This window comes from Oryctolagus cuniculus, chromosome 6, assembly GCF_964237555.1.
Source record: "Oryctolagus cuniculus chromosome 6, mOryCun1.1, whole genome shotgun sequence".
In the NCBI taxonomy this organism is placed as follows: Eukaryota; Metazoa; Chordata; class Mammalia; order Lagomorpha; family Leporidae; genus Oryctolagus; species Oryctolagus cuniculus.
The window spans coordinates 76,348,726-76,365,283 of NC_091437.1; the positions used below are offsets into that span (position 1 = coordinate 76,348,726).

The 16,558-nt window shown below is 40.8% G+C and overlaps 1 protein-coding gene across 16 annotated transcripts in view; it reads right to left on the reverse strand.

Moving 5' to 3' along the window:
* PCMTD1 (protein-L-isoaspartate (D-aspartate) O-methyltransferase domain containing 1) overlaps window positions 1–16,558 on the reverse strand; it is an 81,204-nt gene that overhangs the window by 49,972 nt on the left and 14,674 nt on the right. Inside the window, exon 2 of one of the 16 annotated variants that reach the window (XM_070076601.1) lies at window positions 3,185–3,252. The exons of the other annotated variants lie outside the window; for them this stretch is intronic. The gene's annotated coding sequence lies outside the window, so the exon portion shown is untranslated. The remainder of the gene's footprint in view (window positions 1–3,184; window positions 3,253–16,558) is intronic. 16 annotated transcript variants of the gene reach the window in all.

Below are 16,558 nucleotides of genomic sequence, written 5' to 3' on the forward strand. Positions count from 1 at the left end.
GTAGAACCTTCAGGAGTTGGGAGATCCTTCTGTCACTGGAGGTGTAGCCCTGCAGGAGATTCTGGGACCCCAACCAGTATGTGTCTCTCCTCTCCTCTCTCTGCTTCTTGGCTCACACTGCCACCCCTGCGCTGCCCACGTTGTGCCATGGGTCTGTCCCTGGCCAGAGCCAAAGCCTACACCATGCCATTTGGAATCTGAAGCTCCAAACCTAAGTTAAATAAACCTCGATTTCAGAATATCTCAGGTATTTCATTATGGTAACAAAAGCTAATGCAAACATAAACTTCAATTTCTTTTTAGTAATGATAACATGTTACAGCCATTTCCTATGTGCCTACTACATTACATACCTAGCACTGGGCTCTAATATTACTCTATACTCCTTTAAAAAAAAAATATTTATTTATTTGAAAGTCAGAGTTACAGAGAGAGAGGCGGAGAGGCGGTGGGGGAGTGGTCTTCCATCTGCTGGTTCACTCCCCAATTGGCCACAACCGCCAGAGCTGCGCTGATCCGAACGAAGCCAGGAGCCACGAGCTTCTTCCAGGTCTCCCGTGCAGGTGCAGAGGCCCAAAGACTTGGGCCATCTTCTACTGCTTTCCAAAACCATAGCAGAGAGCTGGATCGGAAGTGGAGCAGCCGGGAATCAAACTGGCGCCCATATGGGATGCTGGCACACAGGCAGTGGCTTTACCCGCTATGCCACAGCACCAGCACCATGCTCTATACTCCTTGAAACCAAAGTTCAGAGACATCATAAGCTCACAGCACCCATTGCCAAACACAACTAAAATCCAGTCTGTCAGGCGTCTCAGCCCAGTTTATAACCCAGAGGACAACCAAAAACGCTGCTGTCATTTTTCCACATTTCCTTCTTTAATCAACTTACATGTGATCACGTGCATTCATTCACTCATTTCCATGTGTACTGGTCTCTAGCTTTACTTCTTGACACCTCTAACTTCAGGATTTACATTTCTGCTCTGTAGTTCTTAAGGAGGTCAATAAGTCATAATTTCACTAGATTTAAGAAATAGTACTTTTTTCCCACTTTTTGTTTATTTGTGCTTGAAAATGAAGTTTAGAATGTGCCCTTTTAGTCACAGAAGTGAAGGAAAGTTGGTATTAGAACTTTAAGTGCAGTGTATTAGCTATTCATCTTCACAATTTTATGATAATTATTATTCCCATTTTATAGATAAGGAAACTGAAGACTACAAGTTAAATAATTTGCCCGAAACTGCATGAGCAGCAAATGATGTTTGCTCCTCTGCTTCATTCTTCCCTTTGAGCTGAGACTACTAAAAAGGAGGGAAGAGGATATGGGTGGCTCAAAGAGACAGAACTGAACTGACCGTCTTTTCAGCTAAAGATTAATGAACAGTTTACTTCTGAATTATGATTCAGGAGCCTCTGAGCAAACTGCTCTGTTTTAGGAGGGCTAAGCAGCTGCCTTCCTATCCTCACCAGGAGTCTCAGAAAGACCAGCTGCCTACACGGGCTCAGGCAGCATGCAGACACCGACCCCTTCAGCAGTTTAAATTCCACCTCAGCAGCTAACGCCTACTCTTGTAATTTTTTTTCCCGACTAAAGGAAGCAGTTGTTACATAATTAAGTAAAAATTAACTGTCTTGTACAGTCTTCTCTGGCTTCACACATCTTTTCTGTTCAAACTATAAACTCACTGAAGACAAAAATAATGTCATTTAATATATTCATCACAGTCATATGGTCTTAGCAAGCAGTTAATAAGTACCTACTTATTGAGTAGGTATAAAACACTGTGAGAGTTTAAATTCTAGTTTTCTACTTCACTACTTATAGTCTGATGATCAGTCCAATTAATATGAAATAATCTCTTATGTTCCTAAAAAATCTTTAAAGTCTGTGAGTTCAACCAAATTGAAAATAATTTTTAAAGAGTTTTCTGGAAATACACTAGCCTTCTGAACAAAGACTGTAAACTAAAACCATTCTTTAAAATTCTCTCTGCAGCCTGCCTGTGTCCTACTCAACTGACTGGACCAGTTGTGAGGCAACTGTTAAATGCAGCCTGCGGGGAGGTACTAAGTCAGAGTTCAACAATCTTTCACAAGCATTTTGGTTGCTCTGCCTTTCAAATAAATAAATCTTATTTAAAAAAAAAATCCAAAAAGTCTTAAGCTTATTTACTACACAAAAAACAGAGGTAGGTTAACTACAAAGTTTCAGCCTTTTAAGATGGCATCTTCCCAAAGTCCAAGATGAGCACCTTATCCATGAATGGACACTAGTAAAGACTATATAAAACAAAATAGCAAGTGGGCATTTGGTACAGCAGGTAAGATGCCATTTGAGATGCTTGCACTTGATTTCAGAGTGCCTGATTTCAACTCCCCACTCCATTTCCAATTCATTTCTAGCTGAGCCACACTTAAGAGGCAGCAGTTAATGATCAAAGTACCTGGATTCCAGCTACTCACATGGGAACTCAGGTTGATACCAGCTCCTAGCTTTGACCTGGTCCAGCCTCAGCTGTTATGGGAATTTGGAGAGTGAACTAGCATGAAAGCTCTCTCTCTCTAATAAATATAAATACATAAAATGTTTTCAAAATACAAAATTCCATAATATGTATCATCTTTAAGTTTCCTAAATGCTTTAACAGCAACTCATGTAATCTCGTAACACCAGAGAAATACAGGCAAGAATATCATACATGTCACAGAATAAATTAAGATTCCAAGCATGAAAGAAAAAATTATGTGTTCTAGATTCTCCCATGTAATATAGCAACATTTTAATCTTATTCAAAGATTTTATGCCAGGAAGTAATTCACAATTCACATTATCAGAAATAACAAACTACAACAACTAGAACCCACAAGTGTATGTCTGAGACCACAGGGAAACACACATTTTAAAAAATAAAGAACAACAACAAAAAAATTGCATCATTTCATTTACTAGAAAAAAAATTCTATTATTTTTGCTAATGATTCAGAGAAAATTTACAGTTCTAAAAAATGAACTGTCATCATCAGATCACAATAACACCATGGGCACTCAAGTAAGTGCTAGGGCTTAAACAATTAATTTGTCATCAATGGGTCCTTGAGTCATTAAAACACATATGGCAAACACCATCCAAACTCAGCAACCAAAATGCTTGTGAAAGATTGTTGAACTCTGACTTTGTACCTCCCTGCAGGCTGCATTTAACAGTTGCCTCATAACTGGTCCAGTCAGTTGAGTAGGACACAGGCAGGCTGCAGAGAGAAGTTTAAAGAATGGTTTTAGTTTACAGTCTGTTTAGATGGCTAGTGTATTTCCAGAAAACTCTTTAAAAATTATTTTTAATTTGGTTGAACTGACACACTTTAAAGATTTTTTAGGAACATAAGAGATTATTTCATGTTAATTGGACTGATCGTCAAACTATTAGTGTACAAACTGGATGAGTAAAATTAACATTATCAACGTTATACTTTAAAATACTAAATGAGCTGTCAACAAAAATTACTCAAAACAATATTACTTTACATTTGAATATTTATATTTTAAGTGTTTAGCATAGGCCGGCGCCGTGGCTCAATAGGTTAATCCTCCGCCTTGCAGTGCCGGCACACCGGGTTCTAGTCCCAGCCCCAGCAGGGGCGCTGGATTCTGTCCCGGCCCTCTTCCAGGCCAGCTCTCTGCTATGGCCAGGAAGTGCAGTGGAGGATGGCCCAAGTGCTTGGGCCCTGCACCCCATGGGAGACCAGGATAAGCACCTGGCTCCTGGCTTCGGATCAGCATGATGCACTGGCCGCTGCGCGCCGGCCACAGCGGCCATTGGAGGGTGAACCAACGGCAAAAGGAAGACCTTTCTCTCTGTCTCCCTCACTGTCCACTCTGCCTGTCAAAAAATAAAAAATTTAAAAAAAAAAACTGTTTAGCACAAACATATTATATTTGATGACTCCCTTATATGATAAGCAAAACCAGATCACTTATTTATGCCTCAGGAATTGTGCCAGCTATGAAGATTCAAAAACTATCCTTCTAGATTTTAAACTCAGTTTAAAGATCTTTTTTTAGATATCTGTATTTATTTATTTATTTTTAAGATTTATTGTATTTGAAAAAGAGAGGGAGGGAGGGAGGGAGGGAGAGAGAGAGAGAGGGGCCATCCACTGGTTCACTCCACAATGTCCAGGGCTGGGCCAAAACAAAGCCAGGAGCTTCTTCCGGGTTTCCCACATGGGTGCAGGGGTTCAAGGACTTGGGCCATCCTCCGCTGCTTTTCCAGGCATGTTAGCAAGAAGCTGGATAGGAAGCAGAACAGCCGGGACTCGAACTTGGACTCATCACAGCACCAGCCCCTAACATCTCTATTTACTGATCTGAAAGTTACAGAAACGGAGGAGGAGGGAGGGAGAAAAAGAGATCTTCTAACTGCTGGTTCACTCCCCAAATGGCCACAACAGCTGAGGTTAGGCCAAGCCTCAGCAAGAGCCTGAACTCCATACCCTGGTCTCCCACATAGGTGGCAGGGGTCCAAGTACTTGGGCGATCTTCCGCTATTTTCCCAAATGCCTTAGCAGGGAGCCAGACAGGATTGGAAGGAGTGCAGTCAGGAATCAAAGAGGTGCTCATACGGGATGCCAGCACTACAGGCAGCATCTTGGTTCACAGGGCCATAACACAATGGCAGCCCCAAAGATTTTTCTTATGAGGTGAAAACTGCAGAAGATATCTCTCCATTCCACAAATTAAAAAACTGGGACCCACTAACTGCCTTGGCCAAAACCACACATTTAGAAATGGAGAATAAGGTATGAAATTCAAGTTTTATGTTATTTTACAACTTTCTAAAATAGGAAAAAATCTATTCAAACATTAGAACATAGGAATGTAAGCAAAATGACTTAGGACAGCCTTTCAGAAACTGTAAGAAAAAATACAAAATACCTAAACTATTACAGAAAGTTGATAAAAGTTTTCTTACTTACATTTTTATTCTTAAAAAAAAAAAGATTTTATTTATTTATTTGAGAGGCACAGTTACAAAGGGGGAGAGACAGAAAGAAAAGTCTTCCATTGGCTGGCTCGCTCCCCAAACAGTTGAGAAGATCTGAAGCCAGCAGCTTCTTCCGATCTCCCATGGGGAAGCAGGGTCCAGAGCACTTGGGCCATCATCCACTGCCTTTCCAGGCCATAAGCAGAGAGCTGGATTGAAAGAGGAGCAGCCAGGACTCGAACCAGTGCCCATATGGGATGCTGGCACCGCAGGCAGAGGCTTAGCCTCTTCACCACAACACTGGACCCTATATTTTTATTGTTGTTAAGGTACTCACTTTCTTCACAGGAAAAACTCATAAATTTTTAGCAACCTCCACTCAGAAACCATGTAACTTAACTTATTAAATATATCTGGACTGAATCAATGCCAGTTATGGTGATGAGCGACAACACCGAAAAAATGTAAAATTTTGGTCAGAATTCAGCAGGATTTACATCAGGAACATAACCTTAGTCATTTACTGCTCCTCAGAACTGGGGTGGGGATGGTCCCACGAAATCATTTGGTCTGGCTCTGCCAAGGCAATTGCAGGTGGGATTCAAATTCCAAAAAAATCCTATCAGGCTAATTTTTAAGCTGCTAATTTTCTATGCTCTGTGAAATGATGCAATAAATAGCCAAACGGTCCTTGACAGGGGAAAAAAATAAAGTTCCCCATCTCTGCTTTAGAAAGGATCATTTGTAGAATGGAGTATATCTAATTTTATGTTCCGTATAAGTCAAATTCTAGGAGAAAATGCTTTTTTTGATTTAAATAAAGACTTGCACTTAAATAATCATATAATATAGTGTGGGCCCTAGGTTAAAACCTTAATTCTACAACTCTGTAGTATGCAACATAAGGAAATATAATTGACATTTCTGAGCCTCAACTGCTACAGGTAAAAACAATATTAATACCAATAGTTGCCTTCCAGAGTTAGTGTGAGATTAAAGACAAGATACATATAAATTACCTGTAACAGTCCCTGACACTTATCAAGTACTGAATAGGTTTGTTTTTTTTTTTGGCCAGGCAGAGTTAGACAGTGAGACAGAGAGACAGAGAGAGAGTTATAGACAGTGAGAGAGACAGAGAGAAAGGTCTTCTGTTGGTTCACTCCCCTAATGGCCACTATGGCCAGCGCGCTGCACCGATCCAAAGCCAGGAACCAGGTACTTCCTCCTGGTCTCCCATGCCGGTGCAGGGACCCAAGCACCTGGGCCATCCTCCACTGCCCTCCCGGGCCACGGCAGAGAGCTGGACTGTAAGAGAAGAAACCAGGACTAGTACCGGCACCCCAACCAGGACTAGAACCTGGGGTGCCAGCGCCGCAAGCGGAGGATTAGCCAAGTGAGCCACGGCGCTGACCTCAATAGGTATCTTTTCTATTATTTAATTCAGAACCAACTCAATCCCTTCATAAAAGAACATGTTCCCATTTCAAGAAACATGAGTCAAACAGACATAATTAGGAGATTTTTATATATTTCTGACAGATAAAATACTTTGGAATTTAAGTGCCAATTTTCAATAAGATCTCAGTATATGCATACTGTTTCTGAGGCAAAACAAAGCATGGAAACACTGAGGAAATGTGATGTTGGATGGAACTGGGGAACCAGTGAGACCTTATGGTTAAAGTTAAAAATACACACACACAAAAAGCTATAGAAATGCACAAACACATTTTTTCTCGTTTATGAAGACTTAAATACGCCAACCAGTAGCCACAACAAACATACCAGTAATCAGAATGTTTATCAGCAGCCGTTAAGAAAGCCTAGTATACCCTAGATGTAGGTTTCTTCTAATTTTTATTTATTTTCATTTTTATTTGAAAGGCAGAAAGAAAATAAAGATATTCCATCTGGTGGTTCACCCCCTAATGCCCACAACAGCCAGGGCTGGGCCAAGCCAAAACCAGGAAACCAGATCTCAACTGAAAAAAAGGTCTCCCACATGGGTCAAGGACCCAAATACTAGAGACATCATCTCATGCACACTAGCAGGAAGCTAGGTCAGAAGCAGAGCAGCCAGAAACTGGAACCAGCACTCTGATACGGAATGTGAGTGTTCCAAGCGGCAAAGTCACTGCTGCAACAAACACCTATCTCACCAGCTCTTGGTTTCTAAACACTGTTCTCCACTAAAAAGAGTTAAGAGTTCCTTGGGAAAAGGGCCGATTCCTGAATTAGAGCTTGGAAAATATGAATCTGAAACACTTTGTTTAGACAAAGTATGGCAAGTTCTCTAAGAATGATTGGGACAAGACAAAGAGAAGCCAGCCTGAAGGATCTCGTGTTGGTCAAATACAGTATGTTTTGATCACCTAAATAAATAATAACTGACTCCTATAACTCCAAGGACCTACTTACCCAAATGTTCTAATCTCTGAATTCTTGCTTGCTTCTTTGATTTAAACTGACACCAAATTTGCACAGTCTTTTCCTACCACTATGTTCAATGCCACTAGTACTCCAGCCCAAGAAACAGCAAGCTTTTTCTATAAAAGGCGTAACAGGGGCCTGTGATATGGCACAGCAAGTAAAGCCACTGCCAACAGCGCTGGCATCCCATGTGGGTTTCAGCTCAAGATACGGCTGCTCCACTTCCAATCTAGCTCCTTGCTAATGTGCTGGAAAAGCAGTGGAAGACAGCCCAAGTCAGTAGGCCCCTGTACCCAAGTGGGAGACCTGGAAGAAGCTCCTGGCTTCAGCCTGGCCCAGCCTCTGCCATTGTGGTCATTTGGAAATAAACCAGCAGATGAAAGGTCTCTCTCTCTCTCTCTCTTCTCTCTCTGCCTTTCTCTGTAGCTCATTCAAGTAAATAAATAAATAAATCTTTTTTAAACAAAGGCCTGATAGTAAATATTGTAGGATTTGTAGGCCAAAGTTTCTGTCACAACTACTGATCCCTCTTCTTGTAGGGTAAAAGTAGCCACAAGCATACAAATGTTCTATTAAAATTTTACTCAAGGATCTTAACACTAGAATTTAATATAATTTTCACATCATAAAATATTTTCTATTATTTACCAACTATTAAAAAATGTAAACACCATTCTTGGTCCACAGACTACACAAATGTAGGTCAAAGTTTGGCCCAAGAGGCATGACATTACTACTGTCACTTTCTTTCCAAACCAAATAGATCCCATGAATATCACTCCACTTTCTGACTCCCCACTACTTTTAACCCTCATTGTAACATTCTGCCTCTCATGTGGCTGACTCCCAATTTTGGACCAATCCAACAATCTCTATTCTCTTTAGTGTTTTACACTGTGATGTGTTACTAAAGAAAGAAATCAACTGCTTGGATCAGTGCCAGTAAAGATTGATGTTCAAGCTCAACTGGATTTTCAAAAACAACCAGCAATAACTCAGTACCTTTACTGTCCTCTGGCTCCCATTCCCACAGCAAATTCATTACCACCACCAGTACCTTCTCAAGATGAATCTCTCACTCAAGAAAAGGTGCTACTTCACCTTCCACAGAATAGGACATGAGACAAAATACCTCAATTTCCCTTACCTCTACTTAACCCCACTTGACAACAGTATTACAAACATAGCTGCATTTTTATTTGCAGCCACAGGCAAACTATAACGAGTTCAACCTTTGGAACCCAACACACCTGATTTATTAGATGACTGGCACTAATAAGGTGGGTTTTAGTATAACCCTTTTACAAAAAAATAAATTCAGAGTTGAGCTTAAAACTTTGGACTCTGGGAGCAGCACTGTGACACAGCAGGTTAAGCAGCCACCTGCAACACCAACATCCCATTTGAGCACTGCTTTCTAATCCCAGACACTCCACTTCCAATCCAGCTCCCTGCTAATGCTAATGCATCTGGGAAAGCAGAAGATAGCCCGGGGGCCTGGGCCCCTGCACCTACATGAGATACCCAGATGAAGCTCCTGACTCATGAGTTCAGCTTAGCCCAGCCAATTGAGGCCATCTGAGGAGTGAACCAGAGGGTGGAAGGTCTCTTTCTGTCTCTCCCCCGTCTCTGTAACTCTGCCTAGGTAGATAAAATAAATCTTAAAAAAAAAAAAATTTTTTTTAGTCTCATTCCAAAACCACAAATTCTGCTCCTATCTTGGCTCCATCTTTTTTCCCTCCATTTCCAACAGTGCGCTGTCTGATCTGAGCCCTTTCAGGATCACCTCCTGCCATCTCTTCCCACGGTCTTCACTGAGGTGCCTTGACCACATTTTACTTCCTTACACTTCCACACCTTTGCATATGCATCAAGTCTCTACCAGCACACTCTTTGTTCACTAAGATGCCACTAATGAGTGTCCTTTTCCTAGAGATCTCCAAGGCCATCACTAGCACACTTAAGAGTCACTCTTAGTCTGCTCAGAATGCCATTAGCAAAATACAGTCCAGGTGGTTTCAACATCATAAATTTATTTTCCCACAGTTTTGGAGCCTAGAAGACCACAATAAAGGTGCCAGAATGGTCAGTTTCTGGTAAGACCTCTATTTCTGGCTTGTGGACAGCTACCACCTTTCTATGTCTTCATATAATCCCTTTTTTGCACCCAAGGACAAGGGCATGAAATCCCTGCTGTCTCCTTTTATAAGGACACCAACAGTTACATATCAGAGTCTGTAGCCTCATTTAACCTTAATTACTTCCTCAAAAGTCCCTTCCCCAAATATAGCCACACTGAGAGGTCAGAGTTTCAACACAAGAATTATGGAGGACATATGGGGGGCAGCACTGTGGTATAGTGGGTAAAGCCACTGCCTATAGTGCTGGCATCCCATATGGGTGCCGATTCAAGTCCTAGCTGCTCCACTTCCAATTGAGCTCTCTGCTATGGCCTTAGGAAGCAGAAGATTGCCTAAGCGTTGGGACCCCTGCACCCACATGGGAGACCTGGGGAAGCTCCTGACTCCTGACTTCAGATAGGCCCAGCTCCAGCCATTATGGCCATTTGGGGGGTGAACTAGCGGATGAAAGACCTATCTCTCTCTCTCTGCCTCTGTGCAACTCTTTCAAATAAATAAATAAACCTCTTAAATATATAAAAAATTATGGAGGACACATTCAGTCCATGTTGTGCTTTCTTCAATGTTTTCAAACATGTTGAGTGTACCACCCTCTCCACAAGATGCTTATTCTATTTCCCGCCCACTTGACTATGGCTTCTTTAAGGAAAGGCTCTACATGTTATTGACTTACTTATTTCTGGAGTTTAGCAAAGTGCCTTAAAACAAAGAGAGCAATCAAGACCCTTGCTAATCAGTAAGTTAGTTTACTCTCCCATAGTTAAGATATGGAAGAGTGAAAGAATGTATTAGACAAATATTATATACTATACAATATATTTACATAGCCTGTTTTGGGATACATTTAAAGAGACAAAAGTCTTAAAGAACTTAAAATTTTGTTGTGATACTAAAAAACAAAGAGAAAAAGGCAAGGTTAATGCTCTAGGAATTCAAAAAGCAGAAAAAAAATCAACAGAATAAATCTGTGATACCAAAATATTATCATCTAATTACAAAGTATTAAAAGTGGTGATTTTCAATGCTTTGAATACTATAAATAAGATGGCAGCAAAGATCCCTGTAGTAGAGCTGCTACAACACACAATAAAGGTGCAAGAGCTGCCATTTCAGTGCCCTCAGGCTAGCCAGGGGGACCTGATTCTTAAAAGCAATGGTAAATAGATATGTGGACACAAAGAAACACACACATACACACACACAAATGCACAGAAAGAGCAAAGAAATCCAACATATTTTCTTCTGAATTATTCACACAATATTAGACCACCATAAATTTCAAAGAAGAGCAAACAATTTTCAAAAGTTTTATACATACTATAAATAAAAAAGGTACACAAATGTTGGTAAATACGCCCAAGAGATTTTAATTGTGTTCAAAAAGCTAACCTGAAAACAACTTGGAGATGATAAATACTATATTCTCTAAATCATTCCGTTGATCCATATACTAAGCTAACAAAAGGTTACAAGAGGTTTTTGCTTTTTTATGTTTTTTTGGTGGTTTTTTTGGCATCTGAATTATTTGTAGTTGAATTACTGTGGCAATAACAATAAAATGAAGCCAAGCCAAAGCAGCCACACTATACTGCTGATACATGAAATCTCATTCTAAAAGTTTAAAAGCAAAGACATAATCAATATATGTTCCTATGCATATAAACCCAACCAAAATACCACTTCAGTATTTGTAAAGAGCAGATCAAGAAAAACAGTTATAAAGAGGAAAGTCCTAAAATGGTCTAGTCTACACTGTCACTTATGGAACAAACTACTCATTCAAGATCACATTAGCAGAATTCACAGCTCTGGCATCTCGATTGGCTTTTTCTTTCCGACACAAAATAAAAATTACAAAAAGTGATATTTTCTGAGGCCAGCACTGTAGCACAGCTGGTTAAAGCCCCAGCCTGCAATATTAGCATATTATATGGGCGCCAATTTAAGTCCAGGCTGCTCCACTTTCGATCCAACTCCCTGCTAATGTGCCTGGGAAAGCAGCGGAGGATGGCCCAAGTCCTTGGGCCCCTGCACCCATGTGGGAGACCTCAAAGAAGCTCCTGGCTTCGGATTGGCCCTGCTCTGGCCACTGCAGCCATTCAGGGAGTAAACCAGCAAATAGAAGACCTCTCTCTATCACTACCTTTCTCTGTAACACTTTCAAATAAATAAAACAAATCTTTAAGAAATAAAGTGATATTTTCTGAGTTAAATATCTTCTTTTGTCCATGGTATGTGAAAACAATAAAAACAAAACCCTTATAATATTAAAATAAGCCAAGAAACAGTAGAGTCTCTCCTAAAGCTGTAGAAGAACCATTAATCTTAGTAAGTGTAGTAAAAGTTGGTCCTGGACTATTTCTGCATTTTACATTTCAGTGTGAAAGAATATAAGCAGGAAATAGCAAAATACAAAACTAGGAACTGGCCTTAAGTCAAAAGGAGTCCACCTTTTAGCTAGAAGAACATTTTTGCAATGCAAAGGGAGTAGTACAAGCTTGGAGAGGAACTTCAAAAACCAGGTGCATCAGCAGGGAGCTGAATTGGAAGTGGAGCAGCCAGGATTGTAATCAGCGCTCATATGGGGTACCAGCACTGCAGACAGTAGCTTAACCCACTGTGCCACAATGCTGGCCCCAACTTCCATAATTATTAATACACCTGGGAAAGGACAAAATAAAACTACTGAAAAAACTCCTTAAACTTTACATAGGCATGGCAGGCAGACTAAAATTAGAAAGTCTAAGGAATAAATGAGTAAGTGAACAGCAAAACCAATTCCTTCAGATGCCAGAGATAAGCAATAGAAACCATTATTGTCTATTGTGACATTTAAAAAAAAAATTCATGAACTAGAGCTAGATCACAGTTAAAGGAAAATGAAAGAAAAGGTCAAATATATAAACCAAACAACTCAATACATTTACTAAATTATCTACTTATTTTCAAATAAAACAATAGTAAATGACACTAAATAACCATATACTATGCTGCTGTACTGAAATGCAACACAATGAACACCTCAGAAGAGTGTTAACTGGCAAAAAGACAGTCTTTCTCTACAAAGGCATGTGCTTTATTTTAGCGCACAGTGGGTAGGAAGGTATATGTGTTTCAGAGGAACAAAAATACTGTGAAGGACAGCAATTTTAGTAATCTGTGTTATCCAACATTACTGTGATTTCTTTATGTGTTTGTGTGCTGCTGGAAAGCCTAGGGGGGAATTAAATTTTTGTGTACTAACAGTGACCATGCAGAGATGATCCTCTTTTAAATTTCTACTGATATCTAAGAATGTGTGTAATTTCTCAAGGAAAAGGCCCTTAGCTTAGCTGGAAAGATTACTTGTAGCAAACTGAAAGGATCTCTCAGCTTCTGTCTGCTAGAAAAGAAATTTAAGTATCTGTTAACTTTCTTCCTTCCTCCAACATACTGTCTCAGAGATTCAGAACATTCATGTGTTTCTCCTTTCTTCTGTTTCACTGTTTCATAGTCATCATTCTCTTCAGCACAAATTGTCTAGGATATTCAGTAAGTTTCTAGATTAATCTCATGGGGAAGAGAGGTTCCCACCATCACTTCAAATTTAGTTTGTCTGAAACCAAATACCTTCTTCATCTTTCAAACCAGCTACTGCTCTCTTCTGTTAGGCTCATTCCCCTTGGTGAAATCCCCTTTCAGTCACTATCATTAATTTTTACTAGATTACTGTAACAACTGCAAAATGATCTTCATACCTACTCCCAACATCAACAGCATCTTGTATACCATTTTGACTCACCTGCCCAAAATACTACTTTTAGTATTTTAGAAGTAGAATCTGCAGAAATTCAGAAGTGCCTCCATGATGTTGCAGAAATGAGAACAGTCTATCTGGCTGGGCTCAAGAAGACCATTCCCATTTAAACACATTAGTACTGGTTTCACCAGTTTTTTGTTTGTTTTTTTTTTTTTTTTTAAGATTTTATTTATTTGACAGGTAGAGTTACAGACAGCGAGAGAGCGAGACAGAGAGAAAGGTCTTCCTTCCATTGGTTCACCCCCCAAATGGCCGCAACGGCCGGAGATGCGCCAATCCGAAGCCAGGAGCCAAGAGCCTCTTCCTGGTCTCCCATGGTGGTGCAGAGGCCCAAGGTTGTGGGCCATCCTCTACTGCTTTCCCAAGCTACAGCAGAGAGCTGGACTGGAAGAGGAGCAACCGGGACTAGAACCGGCGCCCATATGAGATTCCAGTGCCACAGGCGGAGGATTAACCTAGTGCGCCACGGCGCCGGCCCCTCACCAGTTTTTTGTAAATGTCATTCTAGTATTTTGTTGGGGGAGGGAGTAGCTGCTGTTTAGAAACCATTCTCCAGAGGCCAGTGTTGTGGCACAAGATTAAGCTGTCACCTGCAACACTGACATCCCATATGGGTGCTGGTTCAAGTCCAGGCTGCTCCACTTCTGATCCAGCTCCCTGCTAATGCACCTGTGAAAAGAGAAGACAGCCACTGTGCTTGGGTCCCTGCACTCACATGGTAGACCTAAATGGAGTTCTAGGCTCCTGGTTTCAACCCAGCCTAGCCCTAACCATTGCAGCCATTGGAGGAGTGAACCAGCAGACGGGAGATCAATGTGTCTCTCTCTGTGTCTTTCTCTCTCACTCTATCTCTCCTTCTCTCTGTAATTCTTACAAATAAATAAACAAACCTCTTTTAGAAATCATCTTCTGAAAGAATCACTGGTCACAATATACTTTAACTGTATCAGTTTTCTATCACTGCCAAAAAGTACCCAAAGTACCCAAACTTAATAGCTTAAAAACACACAAGCTTAGACTTCTTAGGTCACAAGTCTCATACAGGTCCCAGTAGGCAAAGACCAAGGTGTCTACAGAGCTGTTCCTTTCTTGAAGCCCTAAGAAAGAAAATGTTCCCCCTGCACATAGTGTGCAGTGCCCATCTGCTTCTCGTGGTTCTTGGTCCTTTCTTCCATCTTTAAAGACAGCAATGAGGGGCTGAGTCCCTCTCATGCTGTCATATCTCTGGTTTTTTCACTCTGCCTCCCTCTTCCATTTTTAGAACCCTTGTGATTACACTGGGCTCATCAGGATAATCCAGGATGATCTTCCTATCTTAAAGTAAACTGATTAGCAACCTTATTCACCAACAACCTTATATCCTTTGCCATATAAAGTCACAGTTCCAGGGATCAGAACACAGACCACTGAGGGGTCATTATTTGTCTACCACACTACTTCAACTTTACTTGCCTTCTACTCTTCAGTAGAATGCTGTTCCACAGGAAATGAAACACAATCCATCCTAAATGTGCAGTACATTTGTAGCCCAAATCCATCCCTACCTTTCCCATGTCTCATCCAGCACACAGACAAGGAAATGAAGACATTTCAAGGGAATCAGCAACAAGAAATAAGCTCTTAAAATTCCTTGATATAATTTGACATCATTTTCTCTTAAAATTGATGCACGGTGATATTCTTAAAAGAGGTCTGAAGTTCTGTAATGACATTACTACAAATAAGAACCTTAAAAGACCCTGGACAAAATTCTAAGTAACAAACCAAACACTGCAAAAAATAAAACCATCAACTTTTTGGTATGATATTTATCAAGGCATACAATTACTTGTTGTAAAAATGTAGATATATGCTCAGCTCTAACCCTTGAGCCTAGTTTCACAAAAACAGTTTTCAGCATTTCTTATGTACCACTGGGAGAAATTAAACAAGAGCTCTTTCCTAATTCCTGACCTTACTTTTTGGGTAGTGGGAAAGTTTCACACACATTCATTCTGAGTGCGTGCAAAAATCTAGTTCGGTATTGAGCAAGGCAAGATGATCTACAAATGTGGCACCCACCAGAACATAGGTAGTTGTTTCACAACTGTCAGTACTTTAATGTAATAGGATACCATGTTGGCCTTAAGAGGAAGCATATTTTAGACAGATTCCCGGGGCAGGCACTGTGGCACAGTGGGTTAAAACCCCAGCCTGCAGCACAAGCATCCCATGTGGGCACCAGTTCGAGTTCCGGCTGCTCCACTTCAATCCAGCTCTCTGCTATGGCCTGGGAAAGCAGTGGAGGATCACCTAAGTCCTTGGGCCCCTGCACCCGCGTGGGAGACCTGGAAGACACTCCTGGGTCCTGGCTCCAGATTAGCTTAGCTCTGACCGTTGCGGTCATTTGGGGAGTGAACCAGTGGATGGAAGGCCTCTCTCTCTCTCTCTGGCTCTACCTCTCTCTGTAACTCTGCCTTTCAAATAAATTAAATGAAAATCTTAAAAAAAAAAAAAAAGATTCCCCTGCAGGTAAATGCTTTTTGGGTATCATTAAAAAGGAATGGGAAGGGGGCCAGTGCTGTGGCGCAGCAGGTTAAAGCCTGAGTGCTAGCATCCCATATGGGTACCAGTTCGACATCCAGCTGCTCTTCTTCCAATCCAGCTCTCTGCTATGGCCTGGGAAAGCAGTAGAAGATGGCCCAACTCCTTGGGTCCCTGCACTCACATGGGAGGCCTGGAAGAAGCTCCTGGCTCCCGTCTTCAGATCGGCACAGCTCCAGCTGCTGCAGCCATCTGGGGAGTAAACCAGCAAACGGAAGACCTCTCTCTCTCTCTGCCTCTCCTTCTCTCTCTGTGTGTAACTCCAACTTTCAAATAAATAAATAAATCTTTAAAAAAAAAAAAAAGGAATGGGAAGATAAGTTAGCCAAAAAAATATTAAAACATGTAGGAATAAAACTTGGTCTTGGTAATGCTCCACAGAACAGAAGGCACTTTGAAGGACATGAAAAGAAACAAGCAGTGACCTTTATAAATAAGCTTTGAGGTAACAATGAGAAAAAGGCTGAGAACCAAATACTTTATGAAATCTGAACTCAAAGCCTTTACCTTACCATTGGCCAATAAACCTTACCTTGCAGCCAGTAACCTTTCTGTAAATTTATCTCATTTTTAATAATCAAATGAAAAAATGTACATATCAAAATTCAGTAATTTTT